This window comes from Chiloscyllium plagiosum, unplaced genomic scaffold (genome assembly GCF_037043375.1).
Source record: "Chiloscyllium plagiosum isolate Xiang-an unplaced genomic scaffold, Cpla_swu_hap1 HiC_scaffold_26, whole genome shotgun sequence".
In the NCBI taxonomy this organism is placed as follows: Eukaryota; Metazoa; Chordata; class Chondrichthyes; order Orectolobiformes; family Hemiscylliidae; genus Chiloscyllium; species Chiloscyllium plagiosum.
The window spans coordinates 17678343-17699066 of record NW_028270164.1 but is presented as its reverse complement, the minus strand read 5'-3'; the positions used below and the strand labels follow the sequence as shown (position 1 = coordinate 17699066).

Genomic DNA, 20724 nt, shown 5'->3' with positions numbered 1-20724 from the left:
CTAAACAATTTTTGAATAAAAACTATTCTGCATAATTCTATTTGAGGCAACTTTCTAGAAGGGTAAAGAAGGCAAGTTGCATTTTTCATTTACATATTCTCTACCCCTAGCCTTAACAGTATCCAGTGCCTCCTACCATTTTGTAATATCACATGGACTGAATTGAATTTGCTGAAGAATGGTATCTATAATGCTGGGGACTGCTAGAGGAGGCCATGATGGATTATCCACTTGGCACTTCTAGCAAGGATTGCTGCATTTACTTCAGCCTTATGTTTTGCACGGATGCACTGGGCTCCCCCCATCATTGAGGATGGGAATGTTTGTGGAGATGCCTCTTCCAGTGAATTGCTTAACTGTCCACCACCATTCACAACTGGATGTGGTAGATGTATAGAGATTTGATCTGATCTGTTTGTTGTGTGACCATTTAGGAGAAAGCGAGGTCTGCAGATGCTGGAGATCAAAGCTGAAAATGTGTTGCTGGAAAAGCGCAGCAGGTCAGGCAGCATCCAGGGAACAGGAGAATCGACGTTTCGGGCATAAGCCCTTCTTCAGGAATGAGAATTCCTGAAGAAGGGCTTATGCCTGAAACGTCGATTCTCCTGTTCCCTGGATGCTGCCTGACCTGCTGCTCTTTTCCAGCAACACATTTTCAGCTGTGTGACCATTTAGCTCTGTCTATCACTTGTTTATACTGTTTGGGCATGCAAGTAGTCCTGTTTGGTAGCTCCACCAAGCTGACACTTCATTTTCAGTTATGCCTGGTGCTGCTCCAAGTATGCCTTCCTGCATCTCCTCTGAACCAGGGTTAATCCCCTGGCTTGATGGTAATGGTTGGTTGGGAAAATATGCCAGGCCATGAGGTTGCGGATTGTGCTGGTGTACAATTTTGCTGCTGCTCATGGCCCACTGCACCTCATTCCCAGTCTTGCATTGATAGATCTGTTCAAAGCCTGTCCCATTAAGCACCGATATGGTGCCACAAAGCATAATGGAGGATATTCTCAATATGAAGGTGGGGCTTTTACCAATACTGTCATGGACAGAGGTATCTATAGCCAGCAGATTGGTGTTGAGGTAAAAGTATGTTTTTCCCGCTTGGTTCCCTCACCACTTGCAGACCCAGTCCAGCAGCTATGTCCTTTAAGACCTGACCAGTTTGAATAGTAGTGTTGCTGCAGAACCATTCTTGATGGTGGGCATTGAAATCACCTGCCAGAGTACATTTTGTGCCCCTACCATCCTCAGTGCTTCATCCAAGTCATGTTCAATATGGGGAAATACTGATTCGTCAGCTGAGGGATGATGGTACATGGTAATCATTAAGAGGTTTCCTTGCCCATGTTTGACATGAAGCCATGAGACTTCATGGAGTCAATTGAAAATCGACTGTAAGGCAAGAATCTATGAAAGAATTTGGTTATCAGATACAATTTTTGAATATTTAACTAAAAAGGTTGTAGATGAGTTGGACTGAAGGGTCTGTTTCTGTGATGTATATCTCTGACTCTATAAAGAGAGTGAGATGGAGTTGTTTAAATCATTACGTTTAACCAAGTGCAAAAACTGATGCAGAATTCAAGACGTTATACCAGACTCACTACTTGGGTATTGTTTCTGATTCAGTTTCTAAGTGTAACTACTTGAATGACAAAAATATAAATAAGGAAATGGAGGTAGGTTTGTACTTCAGGCTATGAGGAATGGGCAGTGGTCCGTCAGGTGGTATATTCATCTGAGAGTTATAGTGAAATTTTATAGGTGGCTCTCAAAATTGGTAGGTCCTCTGGGTATTAGGAAAACACAGGCTAAAATATGTTTATTAGCCAGGGCTACACAAGTATGTTATAAAATTCTCGGACAGGTCCACATAATGGAGGAGGAAGTGCCGGGGTTGTCTTGAAATACTTTCAGGTCCCCAGAATACTTTGGAGGTAATCAAAGTGTTGAAGTTTTTGATTCATTTGCAGAAAACGATTGAGATGAAATGCAAAAATAAATTTGTGGATTTAGGCCAGGAAAGTTTTTGGCAGGTTGTGATGCTAATGTGGAGGAAGTGTTGCCATAAACGCTCACTTTTATTGACTCAATCCAGGGATATTAGCTCCAATGAGGGAAGAAATGAAGGTCATTGTGGACAATGACATTGACCAGAGTTGTCATAGCTGAAGCTCACCTATCATGGTGCCAAAGCCAGATGGATCACAAAGATCCTTTAATATCGCAACGTCAATATGGTAACAAAAATGGAGTCCTATCCTATTCTAAGATTTGGAGGATTGCATTACACTAATTGGATGCATATGATTTTATAACCACTGACTTGGTTAAAAGGATTTTTGGAAGCTCCAATAACTGACCGAGCCATTTGTAGCACCAGATGGAGGTTATCAATGCAAAGTCATGCCATTTGGAATGAAAAGCACATGCAACATATCAATGATTAAGTAAAAAAAATTGAAGGCTTGTATAATTGTTAATTACATCAATAACTTGGTGGTTTTTGGCCAGAATTGGGAAGGACATTTAAACTATCTGACTGAACTGTTTGGCTGCAAAAAGCCAACTTGATTAATAAACCTGGCTGAGAACAAATTTGCCAAAGCAAAAGTGACTGATTTGTGCCAAGTAGGACATGGAGAAGTGAAAGTAAGGACTCTTCTAGTTTTTTTTCCCCCATGCTGAGATCAAAACATGAAATTTTGCATTTTGTTTCCATGAGTGGATTTGATCATGTTTTGGTTCTGGACTTCAGCATTGTCATTGCACCTTCAACAAATTTAAGCAAGGCAGGAAATTTTGAAAGGATGCAAGAGTATGAAGTTGCCTTTGAAAACTTGAAAGTTGTGCTGCCTGTCTGCCTGCCTGCCTCATTTTTGCTGTGTATGATTGAGGAGTTATTCAAATTGATGGCAGCAATGTCTGTGATGGCTGCTTTCCTGGAAATTGAAGGATGGGAAATAAATGGCTTTTCAGTTAGTTTTGAGGAGAAAAGCTGTCCTCATTCTCAAATATTCCAATGTTGGCTCTGTCAGTTTGAGATTTAAATCAACAACAACAATGTGGGCGAAGCTGTTTCTTATGAGCTTACAATACTTGAATTTTCTTGATTTAAAGTTTCAGGTCAAGAACCTAGGGATATTTAGATCATGCTTAATTCTCCAATAGTATAATTTGAAAGTCATGCAGATAGAAGGTTCCAGAAAAGGTTTTGATTGTGACTTGGGGAAAATACTCAGCTTGAAGGAAACCTTCTTTTGATTTTTGTTTTCCCCAAAATTCTGGCTGAAACAGTATGTTTAAGACAGTTGTTCCTAAAGAATGGATTTGGTGTAAAACTGTTGAGAAGTACATAACTTCCATGTAAGGTTTAGTTTCAAATTTCCAGACCAGAAGGGGTTATTCGAAGTGGAGAAATTCTATGAAAACTGAAGGAAGAGGCCAACAGTTTCTGGCAACTGGGAATTGAAGCACTTGTTAAGGAAAGTCCTATAAATGTGATAGAGAAGATCATTCTCTCTCTGGTGTGAGTACAGTAAAGGAGTGCTGTTAACTTTTAATAGGATTGTATTTTTTTTAAGCTATTTAACTTATTTTCCTAATCAACCTGTTCAGAGATGTTGTTACACATCTGTGGAGCAGGTGGGACTTGAACCTAGATTCCTTGGTTCAGGGGTAGGGACATTACCTCTGCAGCACAATAGGGCCCCCCCAAAGTTTAAACGAGGAATCTTCAATGTAAGGCATAGGTCCTGCTGGGATTGGAACTCCAGACCACCTGTTTACTACGCAGGTGGTTTAACCAACTAAGCCACAGCGCCAAACTAGAATTGTATTCTACAATTTGTTTCAAAAACTTTAAACCTATGATATCTGCAAGCAATTTGGTCTATTGTTTATGACACAAAATAAAAAAAACATTTGTTTCATTGTTAAAACCAAATCTGTAACATTGTTTGCTTTAGTGAAAGAATACCTTGTTAAACCCAAAAGAGGGGGGAAAAAATTATCTATCAAGCAAACTTTCAGTATGGGATTTTACCCCAATAATAACCTGAATGGGGTTCCTCGCAGCTAGCATATTGTGTAATCATTTTTGCCAAGCATTGTTATTCAGATTTGCCTTGGATAGTTCATTAAAACACCATTGTGTAATCCTGCAAGAAAGCAGTTGGTTATTCCAGGTGAATTGTTCTTTGCGATTTGCAGTACTTACATGACATGGAGTCCATCTGTCGATTGGGAAATTTGCGGGCCTGACCAACAACCTGTGAATTTATAAAATGGGCAACAGAAAATCTGTGTTAAACTTTGAGTTATCATCAACAATAAAGTAGACAAGGATTTATGATGCAGAACAGTTCACAGAATCTTTTTCCATAAAAGATTTTTTCCCAACAGAAAAATAACTTGAGTAGAGAGAGAGAATAATGTAGCCTTTGTATTGCCCATGTGAGTAGAGATTGTTTTAGCCACTGAAATGTTCCTTTTATGCATCAGCTGGCAGCTCTAGAAAATGGCAGTGGGTCCAGGTTATCTTGAGGCTGTGTCACCTGGAAGATTAGGTGACCAAGGGTAGTAGTTGATGTAGGTTGTGTGTAATGTGCATGAAGTCTGTTACCAGAGACAGCGAGGTGATCCACTGATGACATTAGAGCTAAGGTTAATGATTGCAAATTTTTTTGTTGCGTGGGGTACCTAGGGAGGGAGTAGACTACTGCTGATGAGATGCATTTGTGAAATGATTGCTTTTTGTTATGTATTTTAGTTCTAACCTGAGTTGTGTTCCATTTTTATATTACTGTTCAGTTTGCAAGAACCGTCAGGTTTTGTTTTGCCACAGGGCATTGATACTTTTCTAAGTCAGAGTAATTGTCTTCTGATTTTTCCATAAGCAACAGTCCTTACAATGTGTATAGTTTCCCCACAGGGAGTGTTGAGTTTCAGATTTGTGTATTTTCTTCTTCTTGCACTTCGGCATATGATTTATCAACAAAATAAAATGTATTGCCATAGGAAGACATTGACATCCTTTAGTAATAGAAATGTTTTTCAAGTGTGATGTAACATAAGCAGCCACGTTTAGAAATCCATGATGTCATTTCCTGTTGTATATTTGAGAGAACACTAATATTCTTGGCCCCATCAAATTGCTAGATTGGGAGAAGATTTTTCTTTTTGGGAAGAATAATGTCTCCTGTGAGACTATTTAGTTTGATTTCTTAAGAGGCATGTAAATGTCACTTCACTCTCAACTTAGAATGGAATTGGTTCCTACTCCTTTTATCTGTGAATGACATCACCACCAGTTCTAAAAAGAGACAGTGCAAGATAGCAGACAATGACATATCCCTCCCAGATTGTCTGTCTTTTATGCTCTCTTTGAGCAGAATTTTGGCAGAGAGGTAACCCCTATTCCGACAAGTTCTGAAAAACCTATCCCAACAGTCACTGCATCAGAGGTCCGATCAGTTTTCCTTTATGTGAATCCAAGGAAAGTGATGGGACCAGAGTACCAGGCCGTGCACTCAGAACATACACAGATCAACTGGCAGAGGTCTTCTCTGACATCTTCAACCTCTCCTTGCAGCAGGCCACTGTCCCTGCCTGTTTCGAGAGGGCCAACATCAACCCTGTGCCGAAGAAGGCTCATGCAGCATGTCTCAATGACGATCGTCCAGTGCCCCTAACATCGGTGGTCATGAAGTGCTTTGAAAGGCTGGTTATGGCATTAATCAACTCTAGCCTCCCCACTACTCTTGACCCGCTTCAATTTGCCTATCGGGCCAACGGATCCATGTCAAATGCCATATCACTTGCCCATCACTCCTCTTTAGAACACAAAGAACAGCAACATAAGAATCCTGCTCACTGACTACAGTTCAGCCTTCAACATGATTATCCCATCGAGACTGATTACTAAACTTGGTGATCTCTGACTAAGTCCCACTCTCAGCAACTAGATTGATTGTTTCCCAACCCACAGGCCACAATCAGTGAAGATTGGGAACAATATTTCATCGTCACTAACACACTCCACATGAGACCCCTACTGTGCTCACTGTATACCCATGACTGCGTCGCCAAATATCAGACTCATGCCACTCACAAGTTCGCTGATGACACCACCATAATCTGTCAAATCTCAGATGGCAACGAAACAGACTACAGACAGGAGGTGGAAGACCTGGAAAAATGGTGCACTGAGAACCATCTCTCGCTAAATGCCAGCAAAACCAAGCAACGCACTGACTTTCAGTGAGATGTTACTCATGCCCCCCTACACATTAACAGCACAGAGGTGGAATGAGTGAAGCATCGAGCTCCTAGGAGTGGTCATCCACACAAGCTTTCTTGGACTCTTGTGGACGCACTGGTTACAAAGGCCCAACAATGTCTCTTCTCTCTCCGGCAGCTGAGGAAATTTGGCATGACCGCTAATACCCTTGCCTACTTTTATAGGTGTGCCATCGAAAGCATTCTATGTGGATGTACCACTACCTGGTATGGCAACTCTACCATTCAAGATTAAAGACAGTTGCAGAGAGTGGTGAATTCTGGCCCGAATGATCACAAAGGCCAACCTCCCATCTACAGGATCCATCTACCAGGCCCACTGTCAAGGAAAGGCTGCCAGCATTCTCAAAGATCCATCCCACCTTGGCAATGTCTTTCTCCAATCTCTACCATTGTGGAGGTGCAGAAGCCTGAATACGCGCACCAGTCGGTTTTGCAACTGTTTCTTTCCTACTGTTGTTAGAATATTGAATGGACTCTCAAACTATTATTTACTATCTATGATACTTAATTCTGTGATCTGCCTGAATTGCTCACAAGGCAAAGCTTTTTCACTGTTCCTCAGTACACATGACAATAAATTCAATTCAAATTCAATTAATCATACTACATAAGTAGAGCTTCTGCGTCCTCTCTCATATGGCACTGTCTTAGGAATGTAGCTCTTGGGGAGAAGGAGCTGATCATTTCATAGTCCTTTTGCGAGTAGCAGAGGGTTTAGTTCCAATACCAATCGCCATTGATTGAATATGCCTTGCCGTTTAGTTTAATATTTGCGCGATGAATCACTACAAAATTCACCTCCCTCCCCACCAGCCTGATTTGCTTTATAATACCCATGAAAGAGAATTGGATTATGCTCCTTTCCATCTCCTTCATTTATTTCCTAGGTTAACATTAAAATAACTGAGAAACAAAAGGAGGCATTCTACAGTCAGTGAAGTACTTTTTTGTGCAAATTGCAAGAATCTAATTGTTGCTGTTGTACAGTCAAATTTAAAGATTTACGTATTTAGAATAATTTTAAACAGCGTTCAAAGTGCCAATATGATATCTTAAGTTCATTCACCTTTTTTAAAGATGGAGCAATTTCCTGCAGACAGTAGTGACTTCACATGCTGCATCCCTGTTGTGTCTCTTGTCACTGAACTTACCAATTGAGTAATTGACTTCTCAATCTGTAGCTGTTAATTATTCATTACTGATGAACAATGGGAACAGTATTAATTTGCATTTGTAATTTTCTCCTCTTGGCTTAGAAATGTAAAAGTTGAATTACATTAGGCAGTTTCACCGAAGGTTTAAGGTTTGGGCTTCATCATGTGATTTTAATTGGAACTTTTTTCCCTTGATGAAATGAAGGCATTGTAAAACTAAGTTCTGCCTTTTGGCCTTTTTAATTTGCCAGCAGTGGTGAACCCAGAAGGTCAGGAGCCTGTCTTATCCTATTTTAGTTCCTTGTTTGTATATTTTTGATGCTCATGAAGGAAAGTAAAGCTGTGGGGTCATTGCAGAAGACCAGAAATGAATACAGTAGTTGAAATTCAGCTTCAGTTCACATCAATGTTAAATTAAACTGTAGTCGAATGTATCTGTACAGCTTTTAACTTGCTGATTTTATGTTCCCTTAGGATCCAATGACCGCCTCTCTAAGATTGCTGGCGATGTAGATCTAGGTGGAGTTGCAATTTGTGACTAAGGATGCAGAGAGACTGCAAACAGAATAAATGAGTGCGCAAGAAGATGACAGTGTATTATATGGGGAAATGAGAGGTTATTTTTGCTCAAAGAATGAAAGTGCAGAAATTTTTAAGTATGAAATTTGTAAATATTGATGCTCAAAGGGTATTGAGTGTTTGTACAAGAAGCAGAATTAGCATATGTTCAGCCAACAATTGGAAAGGAAAAAGGCAAGCTTATCTATTGTAATGGGGTTGGAGTGTAAGAATAATAAGTCATTCTATTGTAACATATTTTGGTAAAACCACACCTTGAACATGGTGCAGTTTTGACCTTTTTCTTTTAGTAAAAGATATATTTGCATTGGAGGCAGTTAAACCAAAGATTCACTTGAGGTTCATGGAAGGAGAGAATCTTCCTATGATAAACGACCGAGTAAATTGGGACAATATTTTTCTAAAGTTAAGATGAAAGAGCAGAGATGTCCTGAAAATGTCTATACTGAAGGGGCTTGACAGAGGTAGACAGATTGTTCTTGCTGGCTGGACTGTCTAAAATATGGGAAACCAGTTTTGGATAAGAGAGCGATCATTTGGGACTGAGAAGAGAAGGACTTTATTTTTTTCTCTGAAAGGGCAGTGAATTTTTGCAATTCCCTAGTGTTGTGAATACTCCAATGTTGCTTATATTTAACGCTAAGATAGGCAGATTTTTGGCCTCATGGAATTTCAGGAAATGGGAAGCATATAGAAGAGTGAAGTTGAAGCCCATATTTGGCCATGATTATGTTAGATGATGGAGCAGGCTTGATGGACAACGTGACCTACTTTTCCCAGCTTGTATATCGCCTCCGTGCAGTTGTCCTCACCATTAGGCAACAGTTGAAAATTATGATTGATTGAAATACCATTGATAAGGTGCAGATCAAATTATTACTTTTTGGAGCCAACGTCGGTCCAGTTATTGAGCTGTGTTGCCGTAGACTAGAGATGCAGGGACCCAAATCTGTGATCTTGTTCTGTTCTTGTACCTGTGGCAGTGGTGATCTGCCATTGCAAAGATAGTCTGATACTGCTGGGTTTTGCAGCGTCGGGCTATTTAAATACATCCGGCAGGAGCTTGGGAGTTGTGTGAAATCGAAGATGTGCAGCATGGGGAAAGTTCCATTCTTGCTCTGTGTGTAAATACATGTGGTATGCAGTTGGGCCAGTCTGTTTACTTTCCTGTATTACTATTGGCAGGGAATATTCTCCAAAATAAAAGATGACCTGCTATTTTGATTACTGCCCCCATTGCTAATTGAAGCCTCTAGGTAACATCAACAACTTTACTTCCATGCAATGCTTTTGGAATCAGCCCATTATCAAACTTTGGTAACAGGTGAAACTTCCATGGCGTGCCTTTCATGCTTAAAGCCTTTGATTTTTCAAATGTCATATCTAAATTTTGTATTTAAATATCTCTGTCAACTTGGCTAGACTACGTTTTTGTGTTAGTTCGATAAACGTTACTTGAGGGTTGTTAAACCTTTTGATAACATTACTAAATCCTTTGTGGACGCCATTATTTAATCCCCTTTGCATACATATTCCCTATAGAGAAATTAGTGTACATCTAAATAGTACAGTTGTGATACTATACCCGGTTAAATGGTGTTTACTAATGAGAAAGGCAACTCTTCAAATCATTAGCTGAAAACATTTAAATATGTTGGCTGTGAATAAGACCCTGCCAGTACAGACTAGGTATTTTCAAATTGATGTTGAAGGAGCAGAAGCAAGTGCTTGTGTGTAATCTCCTCTTCCACATTGGAACCATTACATGAAGTTAAATATTCTTGTCCAGTTTCTCAAATCCAAATCTTTTTGGATATTGAGCATCGAAAAGCAGTGTTGTGTCAAAGTTGCGTGATGCAATGTCCTAGCTTTGCAGCAGTCCGGGGGCATTACACTCCCTTTTTTTAAAATGTCGTGTCACTCCCTTTAGATCCCATTCGAAGCTTAAACTTCAGCTTAACAAAAGAGGGACATTGGCTCTATTTATTTTTCCTCCCCCTGCCCCCAATGTACCCACTGTCCTTCTGTTTCACCTCATGCTCTATTTCTTCAACAACACCCCCAACTCAAACATTGACATTTTGAATCAAGTCAGTCAATCTTGAATCATGGTCATGTTCTACATTGGACCTTCAGCCACCCCTCGGTAACTGATCTACAAACTCCACTCACTTTGCCAAGTTTCATTTATGCATAGGGGGTGGTGGTCAGGATGGTGAACAGAAAGTGGATATTGAGCTGATCCAAGAGGGTTTGGGTTGAAAACTCATCTCTGGAGCAGTTGGGACTTTAACCCAGGTCGTCTAGCCCAGCACTAGGAACACCACTGCACTAGTGGAGCCCGGTTCAGATTTATTTGTCTCAAATGATTCCTTGGAGTAACTGATTTTTAAATGACTATGAAGAGCTGGGCAATAAAATGGTTATCATAGAATCCCTACAGTTCAGCTATTTAGCCCTTGGATTCCACACTAACCATCCAAAGAGCATCCCACCTCCCATATTTCCCATCCCTGAACACCATGGGCAATTTACTATGGCCAGTCCACCAAAGCTGCACATCAATTGGACTGTGGGAGGAAAGGACAGCGCCCAGAGGAAACCCTCACAGACACTGAGAAAGTCACCCAGAGAGTAGAATCAAACCCAGATCCCTGGTGCTGAGACAGCATTGCTAACCACTGAGCCATCATATATCTCTTTGCTTTGTAGCCGTGATTGTAAAGATTCTTTAAGTTGGTGACTTTGGGTTTGCATTTCAATCACATACAAACAGAGTTTTTGTTTTTGTTTGAAGCTCTTTATGTTTATCTGGCAAATGAGTACCATCCCAGTCTCCAACATTTCAAGTATGGTTATTTGATCGTCATTCACTCTTGAACAATTGCACTGTTTCTGGTTTTGACTCCTGTAACTTCACCCCTCCCCAAATGTCTGGAAGTGTTTGAGCCTGTCTATCTTTGCACCACAACAAGAAATGTTGGTGTTTATCCATTATTTGTGGAGAAAGTGAGGTCTGCAGATGCTGGAGATCAGAGCTGAAAATGTGTTGCTGGAAAAGCGCAGCAGGTCAGGCAGCATCCAGGGAACAGGAGAATCGACGTTTCGGGCATAAGGAAGGGCTTATGCCCGAAACGTCGATTCTCCTGTTCCCTGGATGCTGCCTGACCTGCGCTTTTCCAGCAACACATCCATTATTTGTGGCCCAATTGCTAGGGGGTCTCTCTATCTACTTTTGCAGTTGATTTGTATCCCAACTCCAAATTTACATTAGCATTGGTGTAAAAACAAAACTACTCAACCCACTATTGTGCTGGAAATGAAACCTTAAAGTGACTTTGTTCCTACCACAATGTTTTGAGTAACCATTTAAAATTTGTCTGTCAAGCCCATGACCACACTTGTTTTACGTTCTATCTCATTGTGATCTCCAAGTAAAAGTTGACATTATGCCTTCCCCTATTCATTGGTTTCCTTTCCTGGCTTAGGTTAATTTCATTCTTGAAGAGAATGATCCTTAATAAATGCTTGCATCCAAAAGACGACGGGTGAATTTAAAATCCTCCTTTAATTTAACAGATATTTTATTCGATGCGGCCCTAAAATATTTTGGTGATGACTTGGGCCACTTTGTGTCAACTGCAATTTGTACAAAGCCTGGAACCGTCTCCTGACTGGGGCCATGTTTTCACAACAATCTAACCACAGCAATAATCACTGCACATCATTGTTTATCCTCAAGGTGGCGCTGCAAAGTGAACCAAGAAACACGCAGTGTTGCGGTTGGGAAGATTTTGCAAACATGTGAACGATCACTTCTGTACAAGTAAGTGTTAAAGAGCAATCCTTGTGATTGCAAGGTGATTTGCAAAATTTGTGCCTCTTGCTGAAACCGGTGAGGGTCGTAGATCTGCCAAGTGATGCTTTGAGCAGAAAGGATAGAATTAGGCCATTTTGCCCATCAAGTCTGCTCTACTACTCAGCTGATCATGGCTGATCTTTACTTCAGTGCCATGTTCCTCCATTATCCTCATACTCCTTGTTAACTTTTTTGATCTAGAAATCTATCAGTATTCAGCCTTCTGGGATGGAGAATTCAAAAGATTCACCACCACCTGAATTGAAGAAATTGATTCTTTTGTCTCGTCTTCGTGACCTGCCCCTTATGCTGAGACTGACGTCTCGAAGAAGGAAAACCTTCTTCCCACATCAACCCTGCCAAGCTCTAGAAAAAAGATTTTCATGCTTCAGAGAATGAATGTTCTTATCTTCAGGGCAGTTATGTTCCAGTTCCTTCAATAACATATGACATTTGAAGTTGGTCTCCCATGCCCTTAATCTTGTCTGATGATTATTAAAGATTCCAGGTCTAAACCAAAGAGAGGGAATTCTCTAGCTATCCTGGCTAATCTTATCTCATGCCAGCACTAAAAACAAAACTGTGCAGACCGTGTCTCCATTCCATATAGAAAGGTTATATACTTTGTAATCATCTTTTGGGTTAAAGGGATCAAAAGGTGCTAGGTGAAATTGGGAACAGGATATTGAGCTGGCTGGTCAGCCCTGATCGTACTGAATGGAGGAACACACACAAAAGGCAGAATGATCTACACCAGCTCCTATTTTGTATTTCTGTTTCAGTTTAAAAACAACTCCATGCTAGATCCATAAGGTAATTGAGTTGGTGTCTCGTCTGAAGCACCGTCCTTCAAACACTACAACATTGTCTGTCTGTGTTAGGTATTGGTCTCCACAAACTCCGCTTTCCATTAGTTGCGCCGTACAAATGGTGGTTCCTGCTGTGTGGGTCTTGCATGTGCTGTGGTAACACAAGAGTTGAAGATTTGGTACAGCAGATGCCTGGAAAACTTGTTCTCGTGGTTGCCATCCTTTGAAATTCTGTTAAGCTAGTGGCAATAACATGAACTTATGAGACGCGCTTTTCAGGAGTCTGTAGCAGCATTAAACTCTCAAAGGAAATAGAACTAAAATCTTTATCTTAATATCAAGAGTGTGTAATTGTACTGAGTGTCCTATCAAACCCTTAAAGAATTTAATATGTTTAATTAAGATTTGCCTTTCATTTTAACAGCAGAGAATATAGGTCAAATCTATCTCAAACACTCCTACAAGGAGAATCTGTCCGTTCCAAGATTCTGTTTGGTCAGCCTTCATTACACTGGCAGGGTTAGCGATCTGTAGTGTTCCTGTGGTTCTCTCATGAAAGAGTTTAATCCCATTGAAGATATTTGGCTTTCGCAGGGGTTGGCTCGATGGCTGGTTTTACAATGCAGAGCACTGCCAACAGAATGGGTTTAATGCCCACACCAGCTGAGGATACTGTGTAGGACACTCCTTTTTTTTTTCAATCTCTCCCTCGCCTGAAGCATGATGACCCTCAGCTTAACCAGTTTGTATCTCGCTGTTTTGCATGAGAGCGCAGCTCTATGCTCCAGTTGGACTATGGCAACTTTACCCTTTTTTAGCTTTTATTGTCCATGGTTGTTATATAGCTGTTATGGTATATTGTGCATAAGTAACCTTCATCTCTTGGCTATTTCAGCCAAGCATATCATTTCAAACAGGTGTTGTGGAATTATCCCTTACCTCTAGGCTAGAAGATCTGGGTCCAAATCACATCTGTCATGTAGATGTTTGGACTTGTCTTAACACAAGGTGATCAAAAAATCTAATGCAATCTCTTATGTTGCAATGGTCGTATCCCTATCTCTGCCTGTGGCTTGAACTCCCATCTGCTGCAGAGTTAAATCACACAACACTAGGTTATACTCCAACAGGTTTATTTGGAGACACTAGATTTCAGAACACTGCTCCTTCAGGTGGTTGTGGAGTGTAAGATCATTAGACACAGATTTCTAGCAAAAGTTTACGGTGTGATGCAACTGAAATTATATATTGAAAAAGACCTGGATTGTTTAAGTCTAGATGTGTTGCATTGCACCCGAACAAATTGATTTAAAGGTATCAGTTATAGTAAACAACAAGCTTTGTTGAAGCAAATAACTTAATTGCATCAATTCAGCAATGAATGAATCCATCCTTCAGTATTTTCAGCTTAGCCTATAGCTGAAATGATTTATATTACAAGACTGAGATTTGTCCAAGCTATTAAATGTAAATAAACTCAATAGCTAATGAGCATTTCTTCCAAATGAAGCGTTTGTTGACAATCAGCAGCCAATGTTAGCTGGAGTGTTAGTTTTGAAAACTGATGCATTACGTCAGGGGCAAAGAAGCATGCACTTGCATTTGCCTGTTCTCATAAATTGTGTGCCGTAGATTATTTAGGAATGACTAAGCTAGTGAATTCACTAGAAAGACACGAATGTGAAAACATTCAGAATCGCACAAATGTGATAAGGAATGCAAAAAGTGGTTTTTAAAAATGTAAAATTTAAATTTTATTAGAGGAAGGTCAGTTCTGAAACCTCCTGAAATACACTTTTATTCCTTTTACCACGATGTTAGCTTTAGTGGTGCACTGGATTTTCTCCTCCAGTAGATCCCAGAAGCACTTTGACAGAATAAAGCTTGACAGTCTTATACAGAATAATTATATATATCATCATAAAAGTTATGGCAATGCTTAAAATGGATTATAAAGGCTGAGTGTTTTTATAGCTAATGCCAATAAATACCATTCACTGAAGATGTGCGTTTCATTGCTTCACTCAATTCAAGAGTATTAACTTGCAAATATTACAAACGTGTTGTACAGTGAGCATTAATACCCTATATTTTAGATGAATTATAAAAACGTTGGGCCTTTTGAAATTGTAGGTACATTCTAAGTTAGAAATATTGAAGCAAAATGCTTCCAATTTGGGGAGACCAAAGATATAATTTGTAGTTACTTGTGTTCATGCACGACTCAAATGCTTTTTTTTTCAAAGCTCCAAAGTATCCTGGTATAAAAATTCGGCTCCTTGCTAAAGGAGCCAGATCTTGTGTTGTCCATCTGCTGTGTATCACCTGTATTTAATTGCCTATTTTGCTGTATTTGGCACCAGAAAGTTGTTTCCAGATGCCAAAATTTGGATTTTTAATCAACCAAACTCAACTCTAGTAAAAGGTATTTTCTAAATGTAGGTAACTTAATCCCTTAATGGAATAAAAGTTTGCAAAATAGCTTGTGTGAAATTACATGTTTCTAAACAGCAGTGGTTAGCACTGCTGCCTCACAGCGCCAGAGACCCGGGTTCAATTCCTGACTCCGGCGACTGACTGTGTGGAGTTTGCACATTCTCCCCGTGTCTGCGTGGGTTTCCTCCGGGTGCTCCGGTTTCCTCCCACAGTCCAAGGATGTGCGGGTCAGGTGAATTGGCCATGCTAAATTGCCCGTAGTGTTAGGTTAAAGGGGTAAATGTAGGGGTATGGGTGGTTTGCGCTTCGGCGGGTCGGTGTGGACTTATTGGGCCGAAGGGCCTGTTTCCACACTAAGTAATCTAATCTAATCTAAACAAAAATAAACTCAACCTGTCATGGCTGTGACTGACTGGTCCTGACCCGAAACAGCTTGCTCCTCCATTGCTGTCTGACCTGCTGTGCGTTCCCAGCTCCACATTTTATTGACTTTGCTCAGACTGGCAATGCTAGAAATTGTATCAAGATTGTTGTATTGCCATCATCTTACCAGACCATAGGGGTTGCTCTCTTAAAGAGAAGTGACTGGTGATTTAACCTGAGGGCCACCAGACCTCAGGTGAAGGAAGAGGTTGAGAAGGAGAGTCCATCATGGTAACCTCAAACCGATGATGGGAATTGAACCCATGCTGTTGGTGCCACACCACTCTGTAAAACTGCATCCAGCCAACTGAGTTAAACAGATTCCCTGTATAAAGGTAAAGGCAATTATTATGACTTGTTAAAATCTTGGGCTGCTGGAAATAGTACACTAATAGTTTTCTGCTCTTTACAAATGACATTGTCCAAGTAAATATTTCCTCCTCCTTGTTCTAACAATAGAATTTACAATGCTTTGCATAATTTATTCCTGGTTGCCTGAGCCACTTGTCTGGTTGTTTCCACGTATCCAGCTGAAAATTTTCATTTGCTCAGGGGTCTGGTACCCTTGGGTGAAGTATGCCCAGAGCATCTGGGCATGCTGGCATCTGGCATCCTGATTAAAATCTGGGTGAGAAACAATATGGCACAAAACTTATTCATTACTGTGGGATTAAATAATAAGCTTAATGGCTTCAGATAACTGTGGAGCATCTGCGGTAATTTTTATATCTGGGAGATGGGGAAATAATTTAGGAGTCAGTGTCCTACAGCATGGAAACAGACCCTTCAGTCCATCGTTCCCAAACTACACTTATCCCACTTACCTGCATTTAGCCCATATCCCAACCAAATCTTTGAGTCACTTAAGACATTTGGATAAGTACATGTTGTAACTGTATCTGCATCCATCACTTCCTCTGACAATTCATTTGAGCATAATTAGTCCTTGTATATTCCTGTCAGGGTGAAAGTAAAGACTGGTAGGTATAGGGAATGCTGGATGACTGAAGAAATTGAGGGTTTGCTTAAGAAAAAGGAAGCATATGTAAGGTATAGACAGGATAGATCGAGTGAATCCTTAAAGAGGGAAATCAGGAGGGCAAAAAGGTGACACGAGATAGCTTTGGCAAATAGAATTAAGGAGAATCCAAAGGGTTTTTACAAATACATTAAGGACAAAAGGGTAACTAGGGAGACAATAGGGCCCCTCAAAGATCAGCAAGGCGGCCTTTATGTGGACTGGCAGAAAATGGAGATACTAAATGAGTATTTTACTGTGGAAAAGGATATGGAAGATATAGACTCTATGGAAATAGATGGTGACATCTTGCAAAATGTCCAGATTAGAGGAGGAAGTGCTGGGCGTCATGAAATGGGTAAAGGTGGATAAATCTCCAGGACCTGATCAGGTGTACCCGAGAACTCTGTGGGAAGCTAGAGAAGTGATTGCTGGGCCTCTTGCTGAGATATTTGTATCATCGAGAGTCACAGGTGAGGTGTCGGAAGACTGGAGGTTGGCAAATGTGATGCCACTGCTTACGAAGTGTGGTAAAGGCAAGCCAGGGAACTATAGACCGGTGAGCCTGACCTCAGTGGTGGGCAAGTTGTTGGAGGGAATCCTGAGAGACAGGATGTACTTGTATTTGGAAAGGCAAGGACTGATTAGGGATAGTCAACATGGCTTTGTGTGTAGGAAATCATGTCTCACAAACTTGATTGAGTTTTTGAGGAAGTAACAAAGGGGATTGAGCGGTAGATGTGATCTATATGGACTTCAGTAAGGCGTTCGACAAGGTTCCCCTTGGGCGATTGATTAGCAAGGTTAGGTCTCATGGAATATAGGCAGAACTGGCTCAAAGGTAAAAGACAGAGGGTGATGGTGGAGGGTTGTTTTTCATACTGGAGGCCTGTGACCAGTGGAGTGCCACAAGGATCGGTGCTGGTTCCTCTACGTTTTGGCATTTAGCAAGGCGGCCTTTGTGTGGACTGGCAGAAAATGGAGATACTAAATGAGTATTTTGCATTAGTACTTACTGATAAATAATTTGGATGCAAGCATAAGAGGTACAGTTAGTAAATTTGCAGATGACACCAAAATTGGGGGTGTAGTGGACAGCGAAGAGGATTACCTCAGATTACAACAGGATCTTGACCAGATGGGCCAATCGGCGGCGAAGTGGCAGATGGAGTTTAATTCCGATAAATGCGAGGTGCTGCATTTTGGGAAAGCAAATCTTACAGGATGTATACACTTAATGGTAAGGTCCTAGGGAGTGTTGCTGAACAAAGAGACCTTGGAGTGCAGGTTCATAGCTCCTTGAAAGTGGAGTTGCAGGTAGATAGGATAGTGAAGAAGGCGTTTGGTATGCTTTCCTTTATTGGTCAGAGTATTGAGTACAAGAGTTGGGATGTCATGTTGCGGCTGTACAGGACATTAGTTAGGCCACTGTTGGAATATTGTGTGTAATTCTGGTCTTCCTATCGGAAAGATGTTGTGAAACTTGAAAGAGTTCAGAAAAGATTTACAAGGATGTTGCCAGGGTTGGAGGATTTGAACTACAGGGAGAGGATGAACAGACTGGGGCTGTTTTCCCTGGATCGTGACAGGCTGAGGGGTGACCTTTTTATAGAGGCTTACAAAATTTGAGGGGCATGGATCGGGTAAATAGGTAAAGTCTTTTCTCTGGGGTGAGGAGAGTCCAGAACTAGAGGGCTTGGGTTTAAGGGTGAGAGGGGAAAAGAGACCCAAGGGGCAACTTTTTAACACAGGGTGGTATGTGTATGGAATGAACTGCCAGAAGAAGTGGTGGAGGCTGGTACAATTGCAACATTTAAGAGGCATTTGGATGGGTATATGAATAGGAAGGGTTTGGAGGGATATGGGCCGGGTGCTGGCAAATGGGACTACATTGGGTTAGGATATCTGGTTGGCATAGACTGATTGGACCGAAGGGTCTCTTTCCATGCTGTACATCTCTGACTGACTTTAGAACAATGGGCTGGATCTTTACAGCTAGATTACTTTTGTTCTGTTCCAAGCATATATGAACCATTGTTTTGTCAATCATTAACTGCCCGTCCCTAATCCTTAAGAAGGTGATGATGTACTGCCAACTTGAAATATTCTTCCTATACACTGTCTTTTCTAGCAGTTCATATTGATGTTGTATAGCTGTGCAATAATTGTATTCGCACTAGGTTTCCCCCCCATTAACAATGCTTGTGTTGAGGTTGTAATAGACAAGGTCAACTGTGCTATAGTGAGGGGTCAGATTAGCTGAAAAGTGACTGAATTATGATGGGTGCCCAGTGATTGATTGTTCTACAGATCTTAAGGACAGGACTATAGTACTACTGAAGCAGACACATACTTTTGTTGAAGAGTCCATCTGCAAAGATCAGACCTGCAGAAGTGTTTTGTCTGGATGTTCTGGAACCTATGGAACTGACCCACAAAAGTCAGTTACTGTCTTCAGAGAGGAGGGAAAACATAGTAATGATGTGGCTTGACACTCAATGTTGATGCCTGAACCCTTGGTCCTGTTTCAGTCCTGCTGAGTTGTACAATCTGATAAAATAATACCGGAAGACTCCTCTATGTTCTCTAACTATTTTGTTTATGTGAATTCTAAAATAACCTAAAACATTCTGGACTCCGGGCGTTTAGGTTAGTGAGCTATTTCAGTTCCACGTTGAGTAGGAGAGCTAATAACTAGACCCAGACAACCACAGTAGGGAAGTCTCAAAATATTTCAGTTTGGAATCAGATTGTGAATTTTAATGTGCAGTTACTGTGCCAAAATAGCGTAGCTTTCTAGTAATGGCACCTGGCGTTGGTCCTTGATGTAGGGATGTAAAGTCCATAATCAGCCTTTCAGAATCCTGGGGCATCTTGATTTTGTTTGTTCAGGACAGGTATATTGGCACATTGAGGCATTTTGTTCCAGTTCGCCTTCAGCTGTGACTCTCTCAAACTTCCGCTTGGGCCTCTGAAAACTGTCCAGCCCATTGTTGGATGCAAGTCATGTTTTTAGTTGTGTAGAAGTGTGCTTCTGTAAATCAATAATGCAGCCACTTAATTATGTAGAATTTCAACATTTGAGTGAATGTGGGATGTTTTGAGATCGGGTGAAGCCTTTTTTTTACAAAAAATAGTTTATTTAACAGACTGCAGATTCATCTAAAATGGATTGCAAAGAAGACTTTGCTTCAAATTGAACCTCTGCTCGCTCTTGTTTCTAAGTCTGTCTTAGCTATGTCGAGAGATTCCTGTTACTCACTGGGTGTTCCTGGCAATGTTCCTACCTAGTCATCAGTTTGACAAGTTATAAATTTTAATACTTCACACTGTGTTGGCAGGAGGTGCATCTTGGTGTGTTGTAGATGCTGGAGGCCAGGGTGGAGCAGGTGAGCATTTTAAGATTCAGCATTGCTGAAGTTGTAGCTAAGCTTATTTGAGAAAATCAGCCATATGTTAACAGTAATGTGCTACTAACTGTACTTGCTGCAAGATGCTCCACTCTATAAACAGGGACAAAGCTCATGTATGTAAATTACTGAAAATGAAATAACTCCCACATTTGTTTAGTGACTTTAATTTTTACACAAGGATCACTTTACATTAAAAAGATGCTTTTAAGTTGGCAGAGATGTGGATATGAGAAGTAACATACTGATCTGAAAAGAAAAGGATTTTTACTAGGGAAAAGGGAGGTGTGACATTTTGAAACCATTAGTATCTCCTGCATTGGATGGCAATCTCCATCATTACAAGTCTTCTAGAAAGTTGGTATTTGTGAATTGCTGAGAAAAGTTTGCAACTCTTTTGATGCTATGCATATGGTATGTGAGTTGATGCATTAAAATGTAATGAATCTATAGCTAGTTGTGGCCCTCTTCAGTGTTCATGGACTGTCCTAATTTTACTTTTCATGCTTTTGGATTTGTATTGTAGTTAATGCAATTTTGAAGCAGCTTCACTTAAACAATACTTTTTTCCAGTAAAGAAAAACTGAAAGTAATTCTCCAGTTTAAAATCCTCCTTCACACTGAAAGCATAGTGCAGGTATTTGAATTTTTATTTCTATTCTACCAAGGTCCTCCTCCCTAGCTATTAAGATTTGGAACAATCACAAAGACTGATTTACCTTCCTGCTGAAAC

At 40.6% G+C, this 20724-nt stretch overlaps 1 protein-coding gene across 8 annotated transcripts in view; it reads left to right on the top strand.

Annotated features, from left to right (window-relative positions):
• The window catches only part of LOC122563116 (plasma membrane calcium-transporting ATPase 1-like), a 391378-nt gene that overhangs the window by 176326 nt on the left and 194328 nt on the right, over nucleotides 1-20724 (top strand). The window contains exon 1 of one of the 8 annotated variants that reach the window (XM_043716560.2): nucleotides 11779-11862. The exons of the other annotated variants lie outside the window; for them this stretch is intronic. The gene's annotated coding sequence lies outside the window, so the exon portion shown is untranslated. Of the gene's footprint in view, nucleotides 1-11778; nucleotides 11863-20724 lie in introns of those variants that run through there. 8 annotated transcript variants of the gene reach the window in all.